Below are 15,172 nucleotides of genomic sequence, written 5' to 3' on the forward strand. Positions count from 1 at the left end.
ACGCACTGCAATGAAGAGTAGCCCCCGCTCGCCGCAACAAAAAGAAAGCCTGTGCGCAGCAATGAAGACCCAACACAGCCAAAAATAAATAAATAAATAAATGTATTTGAAAAAAAAGCATTAGGAACATTAATTTCACTTGTTTCTTTGTCTTTTTTTATGTTAGCATCTAGAAATTTTCAAAGTACGTATGTGTCTCATTATATTTATATTGGCTAGTGCTTGTCTAGTGTATGCCTTTCCCCTATTCCTTCACCCTCCACCAAGTGATCAAACCCATAAACAAATGCGTGAATTAAGAAAGGGGGCAATCCCTTGTTGTGAGATGCTCTAAAAGGGAGGGGCAGGCTCTCTCTGGATTGATAATTTTCCTGTTTTACTTGGTCAGATTGTTGTTTTTGTTCTTAATTCCTAGGATTTTGGGCTGAGAAACAAAAGTGAGCATTGTGTGTGTGTGTGTGTTTGTGTGTGTGTGTGTAAAATGCATGCACGTGTTTCTGGAGCAGAAACCACATTTAAATCAGAATATAACCAGAATTATAGGAAGCTTTCTATTTTGAAGTAAATTGGCATCATGGAAAATAGAAAGCAAAGTTCTCAGCCCAATAAACAATCCTTGATCCATATTCCTATCGTAACATCAGTTTTGCTTCAGCCATAATAGAGAGCCCTCTGAGCTGCCCTCAGCCACGTCTCTCCTACTGCTTGCTGGTGACTTGTGCTTTAGCCAGTTTCTTTCCAAGCAACCACAGACTGTTTATTTACTGTAATCAAAATGACAGTGCACTGTTTTCACAACAGAGCGTTAAGAGTTGATTGCCTTTTTCACTTGGCAACCTGAGGGAACTTGAGGTACAACTTGCATTACTTCAAAATGGTGGTGCTTACTTCACATGTTACCTGCACTCCTTTGAGGCTTAAAGTACAGGGAATTGAGCTTTATCTAGCCTGGAGCAGGGAAGCTGTAAAATCTGCTCTCAGATTAGTGCTAGTGGTAAACTCCACTGGAGCACAGACTGATTTAGGTGGGGCTGCAGTTCGGCTGTCACGTGATTCTTCACCAGCCAGAATCCAGCCACCTGAGTGGCTTCTCTGTTAAGCATTTCCCCTAGCTAGATGGTTATAATGCTGTGGAGTCTGATTACCCTGAGGTGGTGCTGCAGAAGACAGTGTAACATAATGGAAAAGCATGCCCTGCCCCATCCTTTTAGAAACAGGGTTTAATGAAAAGATAAGGAAGAGAGGGAGGAAAACAGAAAGAGGGGAATGTACCTGCGATTCAGGTAACCTGTTTTCTAGGCTTATCTTTGACATCACTTGCTGTGACATATTGAACACTCAGTGTCTTTGTTGTTGAGTGTCCACATCCGTTATAGAGAGGGAGTGGGGGAAAGTGACTAGTTGATTTGTAGTGCCTCTTTTATCTCAGAAGCGCAGGGACTCTGCACTCCGTGTATTCCAACATTCATCCCTTCTGAGAGACAATGATCTAAGGGTATAGCAGTCGCCTTATACTCTGAACAAAAAGGGTCATTGAATATTGGACTAGTGATGTAACTGGAGTTGGCTGTGTTATACCTATTAAAGACTGCCTTCATATTCAGAATACTTCAGTGAACTGTGTGCTTGCTCAAATTTAAACTATGTTTTTTGATGAGTCAACAGTATGAATGGCTTGAGAAGAGCATAGCCAGAGAGTTGGTTTCTGAAAAGAACTATCCCTTGAATCCTTTCTAGCTTTAGATATTCAATTCTGTATACATTATTTCTTCATGAAATTGGTAATATCAAAAATCTTCTCATCTGAGAAATTCTATACAAATAATAATTTTTAAAAAAATGACAAAACTTGAAGTCTAGTTTTCAGTGAAATATGACCAGTCACTAAAGAAACTGAAAATATCGTCCCTAGGATCTGAATTCAGGACTCAGAGAGTCTATGTTTTTCCTTTAGCCATTTAGCACATCACTGGCACCAAAATAGAGCAGGGGCCTGTGTGTACTGCCCTGATTTAGGTGTAGATGTTGCCACTTATTGCACCGGGAACACACAGTGAAGGGTCTCTGCATGGAAAGGCAGGAGGGATGTTGTTCAGTGCTCAATTCTTTTGAGGCTAAAGGAAAGCCAGGATGCCACAGGTAAGAGAAAATTACATTTGATGCAAAACTTTATTTCTGACAGATTGCAGCAACCAATATGCTAATTAGAGAAAAGACAGGCATAGCCTATCTGGCCCTTCCCAGGATGGAGGATCTAGCAAGTAAGACCACGACTAGAGAGGGCAGCAATCATGAGGAGAAAAGTAAGAGCTGAATAGAGAAGATGCTAGGAAGGACAGAACTGGAATTTGTGGTATTTCTACAATGTTCCATGTGTGCAACCTGAACTAACTCCTCAAGGACATGGATAATTTAGGATTCTGATCAAATTGCCTGTGCAAAGTTGAGCACTGAATTCAGTTATTCTTCAAGTGTCTTTCCCCTTTTAAAAAAATTTAATAGACTTTATTTTTGTAGGGCATTTCTAGGTTTACCAAAAACTTGATTAGAAAGTTCACAGACATAGAAAGCAAACTTATAGTTACCAAAGGGGAAAGGGGAGGGAGGGATAAATTTAGGAGTTTGCAAACACAAAAAATAGATAAACTAACAAAGTCCTACTGTATAGCACAGGGAACTATATTCAATATCTTGTAATAATCTATAATGGAAAAGAATATGAAAAAAATATATGTATATATTCATACATATATATATATAAATGAGTTACTTTGCTCTACACCAGAAACTAACACAACACTGTAAATCAACTATACTTTAATTTTAAAAAATCATAGAAAGAATAAAATATCTATCAAATGTTGGAGAAAAAAAAGTTCAAAGAGTTTCCAAATCAAGTGTGCCTTTTTATGTCTTAGATATTTAGTTTTCAAATTTTTGTTCAGGAAGAAATTAAGAGAATAAATAGGAAATATTTTGTCATGCATAAAATTCCCCAAATTTAGCTTTCCTGAGGGATATGGATTGTTGGAAAAAATGAGTATTATTTTATGGTTAAATTGGTCTCACAGAGTGTTATTTGAAAAGTAGCACCATTATAGTACACTTAATGGATATTTAAAAGAAATGTGTCTTACAAAGACTCAGGATAATTTTGGGACAGAGTAAACAAATCTAACAAATGTATGAGAGAGCTCGCTATTGTGGTTTCCGTGGTGTATTTTAACTCTTGTGCTAATTTGCATAGATATCTGCATCATGATTTGGATGTGCTCCGCCACTTTTCATTTACGCCTAAGCATTACCTTTTCCCTTTGCAAAATATACTTAATGCTTTTGAATAACAAGTTGGAATTCTTTTCCCCAAAGAATCAAGTTAGTTCTCACAGTTTTCACTGTGTTGGTGGAGGGAATGCTTTAATCAACAGTAAATTTTTTGCTCTCTACACTGACTAAATTAAGGTGATCCTTCATCAAAAAACATTCTTTTTGGTTCAGGCTTTCATTCTTATTAGTATTTTACTGGTTTGTTACTTATATTTTCATTGTAGACTACCAAAGTACTTTGTGTATAAAGCTAGGATGTAATTTTTTTGAAAGTCAGTGATCCAATCCCAGTTTGAGAACCCAAACACCATTTCATAGACATCCATCATAAACTTAGCCTCAAACATAATATAGTATTCCTTCTGTTCACCGTGCAATCACCAGCCTCCTGATTCAAAATATGTATATTCTCATCCTGAGATTTAACAGATCTTTCATACATAGTGATAATTGTGGTGACCTGGTTGACAGAATGGTAGAGGTCATGAAGAAATCATAGTTCGGTAGTAATATTAAAGGACGTTTCTCCAGAGGAAAGACTTTAGGATATAATCTGCTCTGAAGGATGTAGAGGATTGTTTTAGTAGGGGCTACCACAGTCTCTCCCTAGTCGCAGAAAGGACTATGGGAAATCAACATGGAAAAGCAACTGTGGTGTTAACCCAGCAAATGTCTCCTTAAAGAGTTGAAAAGGCAGACTCATCTTAGTAATGGAATTCCTTTTTGGAAACTCAATTCATTATTAATTCCACTTAGCTATTAGGTTAATTCATTTCTCCCTCAGAAATGCCACTTTCTGAAAATACATTTTTAAGTGAATTTTGGCTTTAAAAAATTTGTTGGTTTACATATCTGCTTTTCCTCTAAGTCTGCCACAATTGAAGTTTCAATAATTACAAATCAATGTTTTGTTTCCAGCTGAATGACCTGGACATTCAAAGAGTATCTTTCAATGGACACTCTTATTTGATTTTAAGACAATTTTCAAAGGAGCAATTTATAAGGTACAAAATAAAAAGAGGGCAAATCTCTGGTTGTATAAATTGAAGTTAATGGATGCTTATTTCTGAGTGTGCACAATTGTTTATATTGTTAGTTTGCAAAATATACCATAACCAGCAGCTGGGTCAACTTTCAAGTAGAGGTAAGGGTAGGAAATTAACAATTTGAAATATAAAACTGCTTAAACATATAGAATAAATACCACCCTTTTCAACCAAGGGAGAAATGGACACGAATGTATTTTTTGCAATTTTAAGTATTTGCATAGTCTTTTTACTTAACACACGCCCACTTGTTAGAATTTTGAAATTATTCTGAAAGTCATTTCTCAGTTGTCTTTCACTTCTCTGGCCAAGCTTTCATTAGCTTCTCTTATTTTTCTCTGTCTTCCTTTAGTCAATTGCTTTTCAAACTTGGCTGCATTATTTGAACTATGCTTGCAGAGCTTTTAAACAAACATGGATACCCAGGCTTAGCCCCAGAGCATCTAATTGAATTGGCCTAAGGTGGAGCCAGCTTTGCTCTTTTTTTAAGCTTCCCAGGTGATTCCAATGTGCAGCCAGAGCTGTGGGCCACTCTGAATAAGCTCATCATGTTTTACCTCTTTCCGTTTTCTCTCAGATGTTTGCATATCTATTCCCCTTCAACTGTTTTTTTTTTCTCCTGTCATTTTTATTAGGAAGTTTAAAAAATCTGATTTCTTTCATTTTTTCATTTTGCTTTTTCTTTCTGATTTTCCATAACGGCCAAGAAGTTCTCATTCTAGGCACATGTATTTGATTTTTATTCTTATCTAATACTACCAAGTTTCATATCAATGAAAGAGAATGCAATATATTTGTGAATAATACTTTTGTCTGTTCTTCCAATGCTAATATAATAATATACTTTAATTTTTGCTATAGGTATATAAAGATTGATAATAGAGCCCAATAAAATTGTTGAAAAATAATATTAAGAATGGATTTACTTGAACTGTAATCAGTATTGGCTATGATTAAAGAAAGTTTAATAAGATATTTTAAAACTTTGAGACCATGTGGACTCAAGGACATATAACTATCCTATTAATAATATTTTTATCTTTTCATAGCTAAAGGACATATTTGCCCTACAAATTTCAATCATTTCAGAACAGTGCAGAAATGGGAATATCACATACCTCATCAAATAGCATATCAGTAACAAGATATCCACAGCAAGGGGAGCATTAATAGCAACAAAAAAGGGGAGAAAAAAGATCTATGAAGACAAAGTTCAGTGATGTAATTAGCAGCAGTTTAAACAGAAATATGGGAGGGAATATGTAGAACATTCAAGGATTTGAAATGAAAGAGATAGAAAAATGGTGGGCAGTTGGTTGAGCCTGGAGGAGCAGACAAGAAATCTGAGCGCCAGTGTAGCAGTTCCTCCAAATACAGTCAAGCCATTTCCTCTCCACGAAGTTTATTTTCCTTCATTGGTAAAACTTCTGGTTGGATTGGCAAAAGGAAAAAATACTTGGCCATATCCTGCCTGTAGGTATGCTTTGTTGAATCTATCCAGTATTGTAAATAATTTGAAATAGATGACAACATTTAACAAGAGGGAGGTTTCTCATAAAAATCTAGATTTTAAGCTTCATTGGAAAAATCATTTGATTCAACAGTCTCCTAGCCCCTCTTTAGAAAGCACATGGGCTATGGAGTTCCTTAGTCCCAGCCTGACTAGCTTTACTCATTTTTCTTACCTGCTTTGCGCATGTAGGAATTTGGGCTTATTTCTTGGAGAATTTATTCTTAAGGTTATGTCCAACCATGATATAAGTTCCATGAAAAGAAATTGCTTAGAATACTTTGTTTAGTCTACAGCCATACCACCCTGAATGCTCCTGATCTCATCAGAATACTTTGTTTGGGTACAGCAAAAGTAACCTATAAAGAGAAAAATAAATGTCACAAGCAAAAACATCAAGGACGAAGAGAAGCTAACAAACAGATCATCAGTTCTCAAATAGAGGCTTGAGCCCATAAAACGTGTCCTATTAATAAGCTCTGTGCAAGAATATTTGGGGTTCTGGTTCAGAAGCACAATGTCACTTAACAGCAAGAACTGGGATTTAATGAATTATTCCAGTTCAAGCTCTTGGAAAAAGAAAAGGACAAAATGTTCTGTACAACCCAAGTAAGAATAAAGTATCTTCTGAATATTAGGAGATTAAAATTCCCCAAAGTTAGCTTCTTGGCAGAAAATGGCCAAAGTTATTTAAAGAGTGACTTCCCATCTTTGAAATCACCCATTGAATAAAACAATATTAAACCACTGTTTAAAAATTTAAGGACCATCATTTCTTTCACTTTCCTCCACCTCAGAGCTTAATCACATGCAGGGCTCCCTATATGCAGTCTCCAAAAGGATGAAAACCTAATTCAGTTATTACAGAAATAACTCCAGACTTTTAAAAGGTTTCTCTGAACTAAAACAACCCCTGAGAATTCCCTAATACAACCACCTAGCATATGTTATATGCACTGTATTTGTGTTTAATATGTATATTTAATTTGTAAGCATGCTTATAAGTTAGTTTGCAGCTGTTCTCTATTCATATATCTTGGGCAGAAATTTCTTTAATATTCTCTCTATAAGGTCCTTTATCATTTCAAACCCTGGAAAAAAGAGGTGTAGTATTATTAAGAATCACTCAGTAAATACGTATTAAAACTTCTGTTATCCAGTTGAGTAGGTATGCATATAAATTTTAAAGAACTCTTCTATTGTGGCTAATCATATGTCTGAATGTAGATTCAAATTTCAGATATCCAAAGAGCTGATGCGCATCAGGCATTTCACAGAGCAAAGCAAATCTTTGCTTAGCAAGAGAGCAAGATTTTCTTCATTAACTTCTTTTCAAGTAAAATTAACAGAAAATTAACATTATTCTGCTCTTAAATCTATGCTTGTTATATCCCATTAAAATGCATCCAAAGAATGTGTTAACTTCACCCCAGTGTGAAAAATATTATCAGGTAAAGCTGAACTGAAAAGGCAGCTTCCTAATCAAAGATAAATATGTGAGCTTGCAACCCAAGGGACAATAAAATTGGCTTTTATCCTTCCCAAATTTTATAACTACCTCAAAGAACAATCTACCTCAAGAACTAGTCGTTTGGATACTAGGTTCTACGCTGAATTGCCATTAAAAGTGTTTATGGGTAAAATTTAAGTGGAAGTAAAGAGAATTTAGGATTGAAGTTAATAAAAATTTAAAAACAGATCCCCAGTACAGAAGTGTACTGTTAATATCTTAAATTATATTTCAGGAGTAGGTGGGTAAATTCATCCTCATAGTTTTGGAAAACTGGTAAGATAACCATTAATATTAAGGTGGAATGAATATTTTTAGATGACAAATTAAACATTAATTCCCAGCCTTCAGTGAGTTCACGGTGTTCCTATACATGAATGATGATGAGAAAAAAGTAATCTGCACAGCCACCCATGCAAAGAAATTTCACTATCTAGTCACATGTTCATTCCTTGGTGAAAAAAAGTATTTGTTTTTATATGCTTACGCTCATGGGTGCTTTCATTTAACCCCTAAAAATAAGGAATCAGAAGAGCTGGGAGTGAGCCAGAGTCAGGGAGATGGACTAGTTACAAATTCCAAGCAGAGCATTGTCTAATTGAGAAAACTTCCGCTCATGTCTTTAAGACTCTCAAACTCAAGGCCGTCTCAGATCTGTCTAATCATGAGCCCATTAAGTCATCTTGGCTGCCATGAAGATGAAACTGACAGCACAGTTATTTGAGTCAGTTTAAAGAGGCCCAGGGTGGTTGAAGGGAAGGCTTAGGAGGCCTGGGGTGCTGAAAGGACATCCCAGCTCTAGCTTCCCAAGATCCCAGTAGCACACAGCTGTCAAGAGCACGAAGCTGTATGTAGAGAAACCCTTTGGAGGGAAGCAGGGATTTTGCCGTATGTCAACAATTTCATCAGGCACAATTTGACTTTCCACCTTTCATTGGACCATCAATATGACTTAAACAGTAGACAGTTTGTGAGTTGATCGCATAGCCAACACATACAATCATTTCTGGGATTCAGGTTCTGTAATTTGATGGTCATAGTAGAAATTATTTGGCATATAAATGTGGTTCTTGGTGAAATCTAGATTTTCTCTGTGAATCTTCACAAAGCCTTTTGTCTAATAGGTGTATCTATTAAGGTACAAGTGAAATAAAGTCTTTTGCCCCTATTTTTGTTAAAAAGAAGCAAGCCTTTGAAGTGGGGTCCATGATAATATATCATTGGGCAAAAGAGTAGTCTTCTAGAAGGTATTATGAGAGTTCTATAAACAATCCAGGAAATGGCCAGATGTTAACACTAATTGATATTATTATAGGGAACACATTTTTTGTTGTTGTTGTTTCAGCAAGGGCATGCTTCCAGGATGAGAATTATTCCCTTTTCAACTACAGAATTTCTTGGCAGTTTCACTCTATTCTTCCTGTTGTGGTGGAAGATATATTACCATCACCAGTATTAAAATGATATCTGTTCCTTTTGTCAGGGGTTGGGGAACAGGGGAAGAGGGGAGGGTGGGCATTTAATCATGTCCCAGGATATATAATAAACACTGGACAGACAATATTTATTTACACAATCCTGCAACATAGGCATCATCATTCCTATTTTATAGGTGATATAATAGAGGCTCAGAAAGTTTCAATCTTTGTCAGATAATAGTGGAGCTAGGATTTATTCTGCCAGCCCTTTCTCTTAACCACTTCTCCATGTTGCTTTCTGGTTGTTTCCACCACAGAGAAGCTGGCCAAGGACCTTTAGAACCTCTCTATTTCTCTATCATGTTTAGCACACCATTAATGGTAACAAACAACTCAGTAAAAGTCAAAGACGCATCAGATTACAATTAAGCGGAGAAATAAATTGGTGAAAATCCAGATAAATTAGAATCATATAATTTTAAGAATGAAAAGTGTCCTTATATATACTTGATTCCAATTCCCATCTTTTACAGGTATCTCTTCTGAGGTGACAAAGCTTATTAGTAGCAGAACTTGCATCAGAAATCAAGACTTCCAGCTCAGTGTCCAACCTATTTTTCTCTATCACACAAATAAACTATAGTTATTATTCTTGACCTTACAAATGAAGTCACTATTAGTTCTTTAAAAGAATAAGATACCAAACTTATTTGATATGTCATTTAATCAAAACAGGTTTGATTTCTAGAAATTTTCAAAGAGCACATTTAGTGAAGAACTCTGTATACATTTGTTCTTCACATTGTGACTACATATACAGACAAAAATTAAGAGGTTCTTGCAACTATACCGATACAAATATTGCTAATAATCAGGGCCAAAATATAAGCATCCATTCATAAATGTAACCAGTTCAGAAAGACCAGCTCTGGTGTTTACACAGAACAAAGTTATATTCAGTCACCTGCAAAGAAACATGGAGTGTACAATATGCTCATGCCAATTAGCATCCATTTCTGGGAACCCTTTTCAAAGAAACAGTTTTCTCTATATCCTATGGTAGGAGATCTCCTGAAATACATAAAACCTAGGACTTTTCTCTGAGGCAACTGCTATTTTGTAACATTTTTAGGGGGAGTATTATTGCTACCCATGGTAAAATCTTAGGTGAGAAATCAATATTTTTCCATATCGTTAGAGATTACAGTTGCTTTTAAAGCTGAGGCCTCAAGTTCTGTTTTTAGGCTGATTTGACCAGTACTGACTAGAAACCCAGGTTGAAATCAGAGGTCTTTATTCCACACAGGGCACTCACTACTTGGACTGATTGTGATGAAATGTTTTCATGCAAATTCCTATAAGCACGTATGCCTTTATCTTTGTCCCCATATGCTACATTACACCACCTGTTGTATTTTTTAAAAAGCTTGATGATTTTTAAAACTCTTCTCTAAATTAATACCTATAGATTTTCTGCCAATAATTTCCTGTTCTAACTATGTGATTGCTAATTGAATAAAACATTTATGATTATTCTATAAAATATTTTAAAGAAAACTACAGAAAATACAGATTATAGATAAAGTAAATAATTGTTTTTTGTCCAAGTGGCTCTCCCTGATAATTAGTGATAATAATAATAACCAGGTATTAAATACACACAGAAAAAAATACAGAAATATGTGAAGCTTATGAGACAACTCATAGAAGGTACAATACCCTTTACATCAATAAATAGAATGGTAAATATTTAATATAAAATGTATATATTAAAATAAAGAAACAACACATACTGGAGCATATAGGGATCATTTTATTACTAGAAGGTTAAATCTCATTTTAATGATTGGTATTGGTGAGAATAGGTTATTTTAGAGACAAATGATAATGTTTTTCAAACAGCTATATACCTCTATATTGTTATCACTTCCTATATGCATGGCCTCTCTAAAGCTGTTTAAAAAAAAAGACCAAAGCACGAGAATGACAGTTCCAATTTCACTATACATTTATGTTTAAAAAATACTTGGCATACTGGACATTTAAATAGATAAGGTACAACCACAATATCAAGTAGGCTAGCTCTGTGTAATAAAAAAATATTTTCTCTGACTACAATGAATCATAAGCATCTACATGTTTCAAAAATACAAGCTCAGTAGTGCCTAGTCTGTACAATAAGTCACCATTTCTAGACAGAGGCTCTATTTCCTTTGAGATAAAGGAGTAGTAAGCAGTCTACACATCAGATGATGCCTTTGGTTCCTGTAATTTACATTAAAACAACATTAGGTTAAAAATAGAAGCATGAAGATAATTTTAAAATAAGAAAAATGATCTGGTGGCTAGATTCTATGGTTCAGATAATTAAATGTTTTGCCAGCTTACCTGATAAAACAGAGCCTTATGGATCACAGCATAACAAAGCCCGCATCCAAGATGGTTAGAGTATAATGAGCCTCCTGCAGTTGTTCAGATTTTTGGCCACAGAGGTTTACATATTAACTACAATTTTTTTTTCTTTGCTTTCTCTGTGGACAAGAAAACAAAGAGACCTTTCCAGAATCCTCTCTGCTTATGCCTCCGCTTCCTGTTCTGAGATTCACTCTGTGGTACCCAACATATATCAGAAAACAGCTTTGAGGAGAAAAAAAAAAAAAAAAAAAAAAAAGCCGACAGCGCTCAACATGGTACCGCCATCTACTGGCAGACACATAAAATTGAACGAAAGGAAAAACATCCCCATTATTCTTTATCATAAGGTAAAATGTAACCTATCCCCAGCATATGAGTATGTACAAAAATATCCTTTTGCATACTAAATTACTTGAGTATGCACATTTTCTAATATTGTATATTTTTCTAAATTTTATAAGTTTACAAAGTTGATTCAACCATAAATGACTACAATTAAAAACTCTCCAAATTTCTGTTTGAAAATTAGGTTTTTAGATTACCTTACACCTTACATGTAGAGTTTTGTAAAATCTCTCTTGTGGCCTGCTCTAGCCTTCTGAAAACTTTATCTTTGCACAGGATGAATTCTTTTTCTGAGTGAGTAATCTGACTCCTTAAAGAACAGTGTAAAACTGATAGTCATTTTGTATTGCTTTTTGGTAAAACATTTACGAGAAATAATATCTGGGAAAGTATTTTAAACTTAAGTGAGGCCTATGTAATTTAGATTTATGGATTATTTGGTCTGTATATGACACAAGGAACAGGTGAAATTCATCTTACATAAGATAATTCAATCAAAGGTTATATACTATTATATCTATGTAGTTAAAATACTTAAGAAAACATGGCTTATAAGGATATTGAAGCACACAATACATAAGCAAAATGAAAATGATTTTATCAGTTTATTAAAAGAGATTTCTTAACTATAAGTGCTATTCATTTCATTTAACTATTCAATTTACTTTAGAGAAAACAACTATAATTTTATTAGTTTATTATTAATTAATTAAATATGTTCATATTGATGGAGCACCTTAGTATATGTCAGGCACTATATTAGCTTTGAAAAGACAAAGATAAAAACACACAGTGCCTGTCATCAAGGAACTGATGTATAATGAAGAGAGAATATAGCGGATACCGTATTTTTATGCCATGTGCTCAAGGAGTGTTATTTACTTAGCTTTTAAATTCTAGCCCCCATTTTGCCTAATGGCAGAAAAATAAATGCTGTCAATTCCAGGCGGACTGAGTCACTTGAGGCTTTCTGCAGTGATTTCAGGTTTACACTCTTCTCACGGGGACTGATCTCAGTCCAGGAATACATATGGAGAAAAGCAGAGTTTGATCCCCAGCCTCCCACTTTTCTATGTGGGCATCCAGGGAGGTGTGGAATCCTGTCTGATCCCTGGGAATCATCACCCCTCCACACAGACATCTACCAATGTGCCTTCGTTCCTGTTTGGCCCCAGAAACACCATCAATTCAGTTTTGCATGGCAACATCCCCTCTTCATGACCATTAGTTACCTCAGGTTTTGTCAGCTCTTTCTCTCAGGTAACTTTTGTTCCTGTGCTTAGGGGAAGAGGGAAAACAAGCAAGTAGCGACTTCCCAGAGTCACTCTGGGCTGTAACTGGCTGACAAAAGTCCCATGTCCCAGGCACCCCACACGGCCATCTCTGTTCCACTGTTTCCATCCCATGGAGCGTAATGTGTTCTGTGGGCTTCAGACAAATGAGGCACAATCCCTGCTACATTAGAATATTTCAACTTCTTATCTTTCTGCCTTTTTAGCTACTACTGAGCAGGCAAGCTATGTAGGGGCTCCTTATTAGAGACCCCAGTTGGGTTGGGTTCCATTGCTTCTTCACAAGCTTCCGTTCCAGCGCCCAAAGAGCTTAGCTTGGCTCTCTTCCTTTTGTGCCAGTAGTAAACTGGATCCACAAGTTTTCCTCTGAAATCTTTCCTGTCTTATACATAATGTGTTAGTTTGCTTGGGCTGCTGTAAGTATCACACTGGGTAGCTCAGACCAACAGAAATTTATTGTCTCACAGTTCTGGAGGTTAGAACTCCTAAACTGAGGTGTCAGCAGGGTCATGCTCCTTCTGAAAACTGTAGGGATCCTCCCTTGTGTCTTTCAAGCTTCTGGTAGCCCAGACATTCCTTGTGACAGTATAACTCCAATCTCTGTCTCAGGTCTTTCCGTAGTGTTCTCCCTGCGTCTCATCACATTGTCTTCCCTCTGTGCACACCTGTCTCTGTGTCCAAATTTCTCCTTTTTATAATGACACAAGTCATTTTGGATTAGGGTTGACCCTAATGACTTCATTTTAACTTGCTCACCTATATAAAGACCTTATTTCCAAATAAGGGCATATTTTGAGTCACTGGAGATTAGGATTTCAACATATTTCTTTTCAGAATGTGTGTGGAAACAATTGAACTCATAACACTTAGATTAAGACCTTTTATTTTTTTTTTATTTATTTTTTTAAACATCTTTATTGGAGTATAATTGCTTTACAATGGTGTGTTAGTTTCTGCTTTATAACAAACTGAATCAGTTATACATATACATATGTCCCCATATCTCTTCCCGCTTGCGTCTCCCTCCCTCCCACCCCTCTAGGTGGTCACAAAGCACTGAGCTGATCTCCCTGTGCTATGCGGCTGCTTCCCGCTAGCTAGCTATTTTACATTTGGTAGTGTATATATGTCCGTGCCACTCTCTCACTTTGTCCCAGCTTACCCTTCCCCCTCCCTGTATCCTCAGTCCATTCTCTAGTAGGTCGGCCTCTTTATTCACGTCTTGCCCCTAGGTTCTTCATGACCATTTTTTTTTGTTTTTTAGATTCCATATATATGTGTTAGCATACGGTATTTGTTTTTCTCTTTCTGACTTACTTCACTCTGTATGACAGTCTCTAGATCCATCCACCTCACTACAAATAACTCAATTTCATTTCTTTTTATGGTTGAGTAATATTCCATTGTATATATGTGCCACATCTTCTTTATCCATTCATCTGTCGATGGACACTTAGGTTGCTTCCATGTCCTGGCTATTGTAAATAGAGCTTCAGTGAACATTGTGGTACATGACTCTGTTTGAATTATGGTTCTCTCAGGGTATATGCCCAGTAGTGGGATTGCTGGGTCATACGGTAGTTCTAGTTTTAGTTTTTTAAGGGACCTCCATACGGTTCTCCATAGTGGCTCTATAAATTTACATTCACACCAACAGTGCAAGAGGGTTCCCCTTTCTCCACCCTCTCTCCAGCATTTGTTGTTTGTAGATTTTTTGATGATGGCCATTCTGACCGGTGTGAGATGATATCTCGTAGTTTTGATTTGCATTTCTCTAATGATTAATGATGTTGAGCATTCTTTCATGTGTTTGTTGGCAATCTGTATATCTTCATTGGAGAAATGTCTATTTAGGTAATCTGCCCATTTTTGGATTGGGTTTTTTGTTTTTTTGATATTGAGCTGCATGAGCTGCTTGTAAATTTTGGAGATTAATCCTTTGTCAGTTGCTTCATTTGCAAATATTTTCTCCCATTCTGAGGGTTGTCTTTTCATCTTGTTTATGGTTTCCTTTGCTGTGCAAAAGCTTTGAAGTTTCATTAGGTCCCATTTGTTTATTCTTGTTTTTATTTCCCTTTTTGTAGGAGGTGGGTCAAAAAGGATCTTGCTGTGATTTATATCATAGAGTGTTCTGCCTATGTTTTCCTCTCAGAGTTTTATAGTGTCTGGTCTTACATTTAGGTCTTTAATTCATTTTGAGTTTATTTTTGTGCATGGTGTTAGGGAGTGTTCTAATTTCATTCTTTGACATGTAGCTGTCCAGTTTTCCCAGCACCACTTATTGAAGAGGCTGTCTTTTCTCCACTGTA

The 15,172-nt window shown here is 36.0% G+C and overlaps 1 protein-coding gene across 16 annotated transcripts in view; it reads right to left on the reverse strand.

The window, feature by feature from the left end:
• Window positions 1–14,913, reverse strand: part of SCN3A (sodium voltage-gated channel alpha subunit 3) — a 118,572-nt gene extending 103,659 nt beyond the window's left edge. For 13 of the 16 annotated variants that reach the window (XM_082464859.1, XM_082464848.1, XM_082464850.1 and 10 more), the window contains exon 1: window positions 6,059–14,913. The gene's annotated coding sequence lies outside the window, so the exon portion shown is untranslated. The remainder of the gene's footprint in view (window positions 1–6,058) is intronic. The other 3 variants (XM_082464856.1, XM_082464854.1, XM_082464855.1) reach the window with 3 other exon arrangements.
• Window positions 14,914–15,172: the final 259 nt, after the last annotated feature.

This window comes from Balaenoptera physalus (genome assembly GCF_965194825.1).
Source record: "Balaenoptera physalus genome assembly, chromosome: 6".
NCBI classification, from domain to species: domain Eukaryota; kingdom Metazoa; phylum Chordata; class Mammalia; order Artiodactyla; family Balaenopteridae; genus Balaenoptera; species Balaenoptera physalus.